Here is a 9816-nt window from a genome sequence, read left to right as displayed (position 1 = left end):
AAAATAAAGACATGTTGTGGATTAATATGTAAAATTACATAAGTTATAAGGGTAAATCATGAGATTTTGGAAAATATCTCATGCTGGCTGGTCATTTTGGCCTACATTCCCTTTCTTACCAGCTTATTCATCTTCACTCTTTTTTTAGGGCTTTCATAGAGATATCTGTGAAATATTTCTGTAGGCATGAGAGCTGTGGAGAGTTTCAATCGCATTGCATAGTCAAGTTAACATTTTGGAAAGCTTTTTTACAGGTGAGGGAGGAATATAAGGAGAGAATTAGACTTCCCTGGTAGAATGGGGGCATGGACTACAGGACAATGAGCTCACTTTCAGACAGTCCTGGGGAACCTCCAAGTGTAGTGTGTCTGTTGAGGACAATGTGGATCTGGAACTCAGGAGAAAGAGTGTTTACAAAAACCTTGTATCACCTTCTTGTACTATCAACATTCAAGATGGGATCACCACCTCATGTCTAGAACAGTGTTTGGTACAGAGTAGGTACTTTAAATTATTTGTTGAATGAAGAAAGTAGAAATAAGAAGTCATGTACTAATGTACTTGATAAGATATTCTGTTTGTAATAAACTACAACAAATATTTAGAATTAAAGAAACTTTTGTAACTATATATGTGCATATTAAATTCACAAATATAGGGTTCATATGGCATAATGATATTAATCCCTGTAAGAAAACTACTTTCAAGAGCACAAAGTTTTTATGTAGTCCTATAACATTTTTTTCTTAAACTTTTGCTTAGCCAAAATACAGAAGCAGCCCAAGTGTTCCACCATCGATAGATGAATGGATAAATATGTGGTATATATGCACAATTAAATATTACTCAGAAATAGAATGAAATTTTGCCATTGCAACAACATGGATGGATCTAGAGAGTATAATGCTAAGCAAAACAAGTCAGTCAAAGATAAATACCATATGATTTCACTCATATGTGGAATTTAAGAAACAAAAACAAAGAAAAAAGAAAGACATCAAAAAACAGACTCTTAACTATAAAGAACAAATGTTACTAAAGGTAAATGTTCATAAAGAGCTTTTAAATAAATCCTCTGTCAGAGAATAGAAATTGTCTCTTTACAAATCTCTGAGAGGTTCTTGGCTGCTACTACCATGTGCCCTGCCAAAGTTTGGCCTTTCTAAAATAGTGATTGAATAAATATATTCAATTTTTATATATGGAAAATACATATGATGTATATGTATACATATGTCTGTGTGAGGATATACTTGTATGTACATGTTATAAATATATGTATCACAGAATATAATTTCCTGTTTTCCAATTTGAACTGTGCAGTATAGCAAATCATTTGAATGTTTATTTTGTCTGAAAAATTTCTCTCAGTGCTTTCATTAACTTTTTTTTTTAACTGTACAGTCACATTTCCTAAGAGACTTATTTACTTCTGAGTTTCCTAGTTACAGCTTTATAGATTGCTAGGAGTTCTGTAGCCTTTTGTTACTATGAGATTGAGCTCTTACTTTATGACTCACTTTCTGGAAGTCAATTTTCTAACCCAGAATCCATTTAATTTCATTGGCCATGATAATTTTGAAATAAAGTCCTATATGTCCATAGATAATACTTTAGAAAGTACTATCAGCTCAGGTTTTACATTAAATTCCATTTTAATGTTCACGTTGGGCTCTATAATATTCGCTTCCTTTCAATGCACTTTTAGTGGGAAAATAAAATTTTATTTTTATAGTAAACTTATCATAAAAGGATGCAGCTGTATACGTAACTGAACATTGCTGCTGGTAAATCTTGAAGGTTTAGTCTGTCTTTCCTTCTACAAGTCATTGAGTAGCTATGTATGTTTGCAGAACAGGAAATACCCTATCATGATTCTCTTCTGAAGCAACCAATTAGAGATGGGCATTAGGATAGTGTTCTGTGACTGCCTTCTCTGGACTTTGTCATTCCATTCCTAATACTTTCATTATGCTTCAGTCCCTGGCCCTGCCACTAAACTCATTCCACCTTCTTGCCTTAATTGAAACTTCACTCTACTCTGAGACACTTGCTATTTCTCCATAGGTCTCCCCAAATGGAGAGTGTGGCTAACTACACCCTTGGTGTCTCAGAATGAGGAAGCAGAGGTCATACCCTCTGCATCTAGTGGTGCTTCAAACCAATCGTGTAAAATCCCCCCCTCTTTGGAGGTCCAAGTTTTCCAGCCATACCATATTCCATCTTCCCTGTACTCCAAGGAATCCCTGGAGTATAAGGGACAATCCTTCCCTTGTCCATGGAATCCCAAGTTCCCAGGGATTCCATAGACAATTCCCTCATATCTACTAGACATTTCAGCACCTGACATGGTCTTCCTTTTCGTGTCACTCTCACTGTAATTCTGGGTGACATCCTGTCCATGCAGGATCCAAGCTTCATAATTTGCTGACCTCATCTTCAGTTACCTTCTCCACTTTATTTCAGCCATCCTCTGTTATGACAAATCTGTACTGTGGAATCACAGCTTCACCTATGAAAACCAAAATTTAGAATATCATTATAAGTGCATAGTCAGAGTAGTAGGTTCAGAGGTACTCAAATCAATTATATGTGTATGATACCTTATCACTTTGACAAAATGGCTAATTTATTTCTACTTGTATTTAGGTTTAGGGTTTATTTTCTTCATTTATAATAAAACCTTATTTTACTCTTTGTATATGCACAAATTTTCACATGGTTCACATTAAACAGTAAATTCAAATCTCATTTGTATCCTATCCATTCCATCCCAGTCCCACCCACCCCGAGGGGTAATCATTTTCACTAAGTTCTGGTATATCCATCTTGCATTTTTTAAATAAAAATTATGTATATACTTCTTACACCCATATTTCTTCACAAATGCTACCATATGATATACATTTCTTGCACTTGCTATTTTCACTTAACAATACATCCTGGGATCCCTGGGTGGCGCAGCGGTTTAGCGCCTGCCTTTGGCCCAGGGCGCGATCCTGGAAACCCGGGATCGAATCCCACGTCAGGCTCCCGGTGCATGGAGCCTGCTTCTCCCTCTGCCTATGTCTCTGCCTCTCTCTCTCTCTCTCTCTCTCTCTCTCTGTGACTATCATAAATTTAAAAAAAAAACCACAAAAAACAAACAATACATCCTGTTTCAAGTCTGTAATATTATATTTACTATGTGTATTATTTATGTTTGCTGTGTTTCTCCATATGATATTTCTTCATCTTTTGCTATTTCTTTTGGTATTTAGAAGGATTTTTCTTTTCTCTCAGTGGTTATAACCTCTCCAGTGTCTTTTTGTGAAAAATAGCCCACTTTTTCCTGAAGCTTCTACTGTTTGGTTTGTCAACTCTAATGATATATTTTGACTGCACATATTATCTGTACAATAATGAATTTATTTTTCTACCTTCTCTCCTCACTCTCCTGTCATTTTTGTGAGGGGTTGGTTTATTTCCATTTTTTCAGGACATGTAATGCTTACATAATCTTCCCCACCCTTTGTTTTAATCTTAGATGTACATTGAAATATATTCAATATATACCATCAATCCTTGTGCCTGGATTTCTTCAGTCTTCTTTTGGTTAGATAATGCTCACCTTCTAGTTATATTTTTAATATAGTACTCTTTAAGTTCTCACATTTTCATTGTTTTTATATAGCTGTCTTGTCTAGATATAAAGTCTTTGCCTCGAATGTTTTGCTCTTGCTTTTTAAACGTTTTTGCTACAGAATTGTCTTGCTTTGTATCTTTTTTTTTTTAAAGATTTATTTTTATTTATTTACGATAGACATAGAGAGAGAGAGGCAGAGACACAGGCAGAAGGAGAAGCAGGCTCCATGCCGGGAGCCCGTCGCGGGACTCGATCCCAGGACTACAGGATCATCCCCTGGGCCAAAGGCAGGCGTGAAACTGCTGAACCACCCAGGTATCGCCTTGCTTTGTATCTTGCTGTCACAAGGTCTGATTTCAAATTGATTTTGTTTCCTTGAAGGTTATTTGGTCTTTTTGCCAGAAAGCCTAGACATTTTTTTTTAACTCTATCATTAAAGTCTAAGAGTTTCACCATCTGGGAAGTTTTTTAAAATTATAACTTTAAATGACATCTTTACTCCATCACTTTGTTTTTCTTATTCAAAGACTCCACTTATATGTATGTGAGATCATCTTTGTCTATTTTCTGTAGCTATCACTGTCTCTGATTGTTTTTCACTCTATCTTATTTTTATGATCTTAACTATTTAAATATATTTCCCCAATACCCTGTTTTAGATTTTCCATTCATTCTATTCTATCCTGGTCAGCTTATAGTTTAGTCTTCATTCCTGAGATGATTCTTGCTTTTTTCTTCTGTTTCTTTCTGGAGTCTGCTTAATTCTTATATTCCTTTCCCCCCTTCCCTTCTGAATTTCTGATTAGGGAGGGTTTCTTAATATATGTAAATACTTATTTAATGGTATTTAATTCAGTTTTCCTACTTTTTATGGCCTTTTTTAATAATTTTCATTAACATATATATTTTGATTCCTATTATCTATCTTCTTTTTGTAATATTCTTTATGGTTATTGTTAGCTATTTTTGATTTATTTTAAATGTCTTGTATTTTATTAGATTAGCAAATAGAAATAATTCTACCTAGACAGGTATGAGGCAGTTGGTGACTTACTAGTTTTCTTAGTTCAAGAGCACCCTCTTCTGTTGATATAATGAACTGTAATTTCTTTAATAAATGGCACATTTTATGAAGAGAATTGATTTGTCTTTTTAGTTAGTATTTCTTTGTTTACTTGTATCTTCATTTTCTACTTTTTTTTTTTTTTTGCCTTATTTTCTTCACTACCGACTCCTTTTAATTCCCTGCGAGTGAGACCCTAACAAGATTTCCATCTTAGGTCCCTGCACTTTTGAGCCAACTTCTTTTTAACTTTCAGGGATTAGGTGTTCTGGTATACGAGGTCGTATTTTAAAAAGGTGTATATTCCACTACCATCAGCCTAAAATTGCCTTCTCTCTTTCCTGAAATCCCCACCTGACTCTAGTGTGTTCTCCAGATTTGTCTTTGCTCTGCCTATCTATCTATTTATCTATCTATCTATCATCTATCTCCCTTCTTCTCTGTAAATTAATTTATGGTATTCTTTATCTTCTAGTTATGTTGTGGGCATGGATCTGTGTGGTTTTACTTACTCTTTTTATCTGTATAGTTTTTGGAAGATATATGTAGAGTTTTGGATCCAGATGGCTATAATTTCCTTAAATTGCAATGTTTTTCAGGGTCCTATCTTAGAACTCTTCTCCTTTTGCCCTTCACAAACACTCTTTTAAGTGATCACAACCACTTCTATTCCTTTAATTGAATTAATTCTAAAACTTACAGGCTGAGGACTACCAAACTTTATTTTATTGCTGGGCTCCACATATTTCATTAATGATCAATGAAATATCTCAACAGGTTATCTCCCACAGTTATAACCTACTTCACATATATAAAATTACATATCTTTTATTCTCCACCCCAGCCCATATGGCTTCTCATTCTGTGTCTCTTATCTTCGTAAATGGTGCCATGTCACCTTCCCCAGTGTGCCTTGTCATAATCATCTAAGTTAGACAGAAGGCTGCCTATAACTCTTGGCCCCAGTCAGTCTCGAAATGCTAATGATTCTACCTCCTAAATATCTTAAAACTGTCTTCCACCACTCTTGAAATTCTGTGTTTAGGGCAGTATTAATTCTTGACTGGATTATTGCAGCAGCCTCCTAACTATAGTTCCTCCTTCCGTTTTTGCTTCTTCTACTCCACAGCTCACATAATTCTGGTAAAAGTTTAATTTGATTATGTTAATATACACCTTCAGAATAATACACTGCCTTCATAATAGATAGATTTTAACTCTATTAGGATGTTCTAAATGACCGTATATAATCTAATGACTGCTTTCTTCTCTAGACTTCTCTCTTACCAATCCCTGTTCTCATCTCTCCCCTACCCCAATAAAACACACAGAAATATAAATGCCATGAATATTATAGTATCCAAATTGACCACAGCAATATTTCTAGTCCATGATCTGATATAGAGTCATACCACTTCCACTCAAAAAATGAAGTCTAATTTCCCTCCCCTGAATATGCTCCAGTGTTAGTGACTCACTTCTGATAAATGAAATTCTGTGGAAGTAATGCTGCATGATTTCCAATACCAGGTCATAGTGTCAGTATAGTTTCAGACTGATGTTCTCCTCCACCCTGAGTGACCAAATAAGAACCCTAGCTACTATACTGGAAATACCATGTTGAGAAATCATGTAGAAATAGAGGAAGATGTATAAGGACTCCACTTTTCCAACCCTAGTAATTTATGTCTTCCTGGTCTAAGCACCAGCCATATGAGTAAGTCACATTCAATTATTTCAATTCCAAGACCTTAAGCCAAACCTATGGTGAAACAAATATAAATATTCTGATGAACTGTCTAGCCTGCAGATTAATAAGTAAAATGTAATCCACAAAGTTGGGAGGTAGTTTGCTACACAACGATGGAGAAGTAAAATAAGCAATCATACACATCCTAGGTGCATTAAACTATTTTTAGTTCCCAGGTATTTCTTGGTATACTTTGTGTACTTCATACCTGTAATATTCCCTATTGTTCTCCCTAACTCTACCCTTTCAGCTACATAATGCTTTCTTTTCCTTTAGGATTCAGTACAGAAATTGCTTTTGAACCTTTCTAAGTCTACCAAGATTGTGCTGATTACTTCCATGAGCCTTCACATCTATATTTACATCAAACATTAATTATAATTCTAAATTATATTTAAGTTGCACTTATTGTCCCATAAAGTCTGGAACATCATTGTATCTCTAGAAAGTAGCATACTGTCTGAGACCAAAATTATTGTTGGATAAATAAATAAAGATAAATTAGATGTGAAATTGGGTTAAGAAATTCAAGTCATGCTTGTCTTAAAACCACAATGATTATTAAATAATTAATAACTTATTAATAACAACTGATATCATCAGTGGAACACCTGGTACATGTCAATTGCCATTACAAAGCATCTTATAGGCATTATCTCATTAAATTGCAACTCAATTCTATAAAAAGAGACAGGCTACAAGTATAGTTTTTGTTATCTTGGTTTAAATCCCACCTTCACTCAACTTTTTTATCTGTGAAGCATTGATCAAGTCAGTTGAACTCCCAGTTTTCTCATCTGTAAAACAAAGATAAAATTGTTCTGATATGAGAACTAAGTGAAATCATGTATACACCATGCCTGGTGTATGACAGATATTTCATAAATTATATTTACTATCATTCTCATTTTTCAAATGAAGAAACTGAGACATGTAAGGATATGTAAAGGTTAAATAAGTTTCCCAAGGTCATATGGCCAGTAAGAGGCATAACTAGAATTGTATCCTAAGTCTGTCAGACTTAAGCCCATGTCACAAACCAGTATGCTGTACAATAGACTCATTCTTTTCTTATTTTTCTCTTTGGCATTTACTGATTACATTCCATATTCTGGTAATTCACACTTTTAAATGATAGCCTAATTGAACTTCAAGGAGAGGACTGAACAACTAAAGCAGAAGATATTAAAGCAGAAGCATTAACTCCCGGAATGAGGGACTATAAATGAAATGAAAGTATGCTACGGTAATGTACCTGTTGGCTGAAAAGTAAACAATATTTGAATGTTATAAAAATTTAAACACTTATTTGACCCAACCAAAATTCTGATATTACTATGTTTACAGGAGATGGTGCTAAGAGGAATGAGAAGTATTTCAACATGATAAGCCCTCATCTGTCATGGAAGGAAGTCAACTCATGTTAAAAGAAAATAAACTAAGAAATAGCTATACATCTATATTATTTAGAAATAAAAGCTAGGAAGGTTCCAGTCCAAGACAATGACATATAAGGTTCCTGAACTCACCTCTTTCCACAGACACACCAAATGTATAACTACATATGGAGAAATTCCCTCTGAAAGAGATATAGAAACTACTGACTCCTACCCACTGGGTGAAGAAGAAAATGTTCACATCATATTGATAGGAAAGGCTGAGACACACTCACCATAAACTCCAACCTAGACATAGAAATATAATCAAGAGGGAACTCAACACTCTAAGATACTCCCTAAAGAATGAAGATCTGGACTTAACATCATGAGCGAGTTGAGAATTCCAATAAAAAGAAAATTTAAGAAAATACTAAACAGAAATCACAGAGCAGAAGTATACAATAACTATACTAAAAAAAATTCAATAAAGGGGCTCAACACCATACTAGATCAAGTGGAAGAAAGTATCAGCTAACTTGAAAACAGTGGAATCATCCAATTAGAGAAATAAAAAGAAAAAAAAGAGTAAAGACAGTTTAAGGGAGTTATAATAGGTTACCATCAAGCAGACCAATGTTCTCACTATGCAGGGGGGGGGGGGTCCCTTAAAGAGAGACAGAAAAAGGGGCAAAAATCTTAAATAAAAAAAATAATGATTGTAAGCTTTCCTAACCTAGGGAAAAAAACAGACATCCAGATCCAAGATGCTCAGAAAGTGCTAAACAAGATGACTCGAAAGATCCTCACATCTCAAAACATTATAAGTACACTGTAAAAAGTCAAAGAAGAGAATCATAAAAACAGCAAGAGAGAAACTGCTTATTACATATAGGAGAACCCCCCCCATAAGATTATCAGCAGATTTTTTTGCAGAAATTTTTCAAGCCAGCAGTGAGTCACATGATATATTCAAAGTGCTAAAAGAAAAAACTGCCAACTAATTATACTTACCCAGCAAAATTGTCCCTCAAAGCTGAAGGAGAACTAGAGATTTTCAGGCAAGCAACAGCTGACATAATTTATCACCATTAGGCCACTTTACAAAAATAATAAGTAGATTTCATCAAGCTGAAATGAATTAATGCTACTTAGTAAAAGGAAAACATGTGAAAGTATAAATGTTACTGATAATTATATATATATATATATATATATCTTTAGATTCAGAATATTCTAATACTGGAAAGGTGGAGGATGAATTGCTTAAAAATCTAGTAAAAAGGTTAAAAGATATGAAAAATAACTATAGCTATAATAATTTGTTAATGGATACATAGGATAAAAAACACAAATTGTCACATCAAAAACAACATGGGCAGAGAGAGTAAAAATATAGTGCTTTAATATGTATGCAAGATTAAATTATTATCAGCTTAAAATAAACTGGTAGGTAAATAAACTGTTTTGTGTAAACAAAGTAACCATAAAGCTAAAACCTATTGTGGATATACGAAAGAAAACGAGAGGAATTTAAGCACGCCACTACAGAAAGTCAACAAATCACAAAGTCACAAAGAACAGAAGAAAAGAATAAAGTAAATACAAAACAACCAGAATACTATTAACAAAATGGCAATATATGTCCATACCATCATAATTACCTTAAATGTGAATGGACTAAATAGCCAATTAAAAGAATAGCTGAACAAATTAAACACACACACACACACACACACACACACACACAAGACCCAACTATATGCTGCCTAGAAGAGACTCACTGCAGCTTTTAAAGACACACCAGATAGGAAGGGATGTAAAAAGATACTCCATATAATATATAATGATAAAGGAGTCAGTCCAATAAGAGGAGTTCCTAACACATAAAGCAAATATTAACAGACATGAAGGAAGACATAGATTGCAATACAATATTACTAGGTGACTTCAATACCCCACACTTAACAATGTATAAATCATCTAGACATAAAATCAATAA

The 9816-nt window shown here is 34.1% G+C and overlaps 1 long non-coding RNA gene across 1 annotated transcript; it reads left to right on the top strand.

Moving 5' to 3' along the window:
• The first annotated feature begins 352 nt into the window (after positions 1-352).
• Positions 353-7888, top strand: LOC144316806 (uncharacterized). The gene is made up of 3 exons (XR_013382660.1): positions 353-497; positions 3803-3940; positions 7786-7888. It is a non-coding gene; the product is annotated as an uncharacterized LOC144316806 (long non-coding RNA).
• Positions 7889-9816: the final 1928 nt, after the last annotated feature.

This window comes from Canis aureus, chromosome 7 (assembly GCF_053574225.1).
Source record: "Canis aureus isolate CA01 chromosome 7, VMU_Caureus_v.1.0, whole genome shotgun sequence".
Lineage (NCBI taxonomy): Eukaryota > Metazoa > Chordata > Mammalia > Carnivora > Canidae > Canis > Canis aureus.
The sequence above is the reverse complement of the archived record's forward strand: the minus strand, read 5'-3'. Positions and strand labels throughout refer to the sequence as shown.